The 701-nt window shown below is 53.4% G+C and overlaps 1 protein-coding gene and 1 long non-coding RNA gene across 2 annotated transcripts in view; one reads left to right on the forward strand and one right to left on the reverse strand.

Moving 5' to 3' along the window:
- LOC113204469 (serum response factor homolog) overlaps positions 1–701 on the reverse strand; it is a gene marked incomplete in the record, with an annotated part of 98,338 nt that overhangs the window by 46,531 nt on the left and 51,106 nt on the right.
- Positions 1–701, forward strand: part of LOC127749611 (uncharacterized) — a 35,867-nt gene that overhangs the window by 773 nt on the left and 34,393 nt on the right. The window lies entirely within an intron of this gene.

Consider the following 701-nt stretch of genomic DNA (forward strand, 5'->3'; position numbering starts at 1 on the left):
ACTTTTCTGGTTTGGCGCAGCGAGATCGAACTTGTCTGGATCGGCGCGGCGAGATCGTATCTTTCTCGTAGGACCCGTCGATTTGCTCACTCCTTTACTTGTCGTGCGGTCGCAGTAGAAAGAAATTAAAAACGATGGGGTGTGGCGGGGCGGGCGGGCGCGGCCGGTGCGGCGGCCCGCTGATTACATACTGATGCCCCGGAAGCGCTCCCGGCTCGCTGCAGGAAGGCGCCAGGGGGAGATAGGCACGAGCCGGGTACGTGCGCTGGCCCCCTAATACCCCGCGTCGGCCCGCAGGCCCTGCCGTGGGCCCGGGCCCGTGTCGCACGTGTCCGTCCGTCCGTCCGTTACCGGCGCCAGCTCCAACAACCACTCTACTAGACGCTCTACAGCCTCTACACAGCCTATCCCTCCGCTATGTAATTCTACCTCAAAAACGTTCTCACATACGTACCTCAAGAAATAAGTTAAACCATTGAAAATATTGCATGATCATACCATAGAGGCTTAAACTTTACAAACACACTAAACCTGTGGGTTGTTGTACAAAAACATGAAGAATTTTGTGTAGCCATTACACACTGGTAAAACAAGTGTTTAATTCTGCTCGTCAATTGATGGTTAAGTTCAAGAGTGCATCTTTTAGACACATTGTACCGGGTGTCCAGGCTAAGACATGCCAGTACGTTGGGTTGCCTATG

The sequence above is a fragment of the Frankliniella occidentalis genome, unplaced genomic scaffold (genome assembly GCF_000697945.3).
Source record: "Frankliniella occidentalis isolate FOCC.00 unplaced genomic scaffold, Focc_3.1 Scaffold69, whole genome shotgun sequence".
NCBI classification, from domain to species: Eukaryota; Metazoa; Arthropoda; class Insecta; order Thysanoptera; family Thripidae; genus Frankliniella; species Frankliniella occidentalis.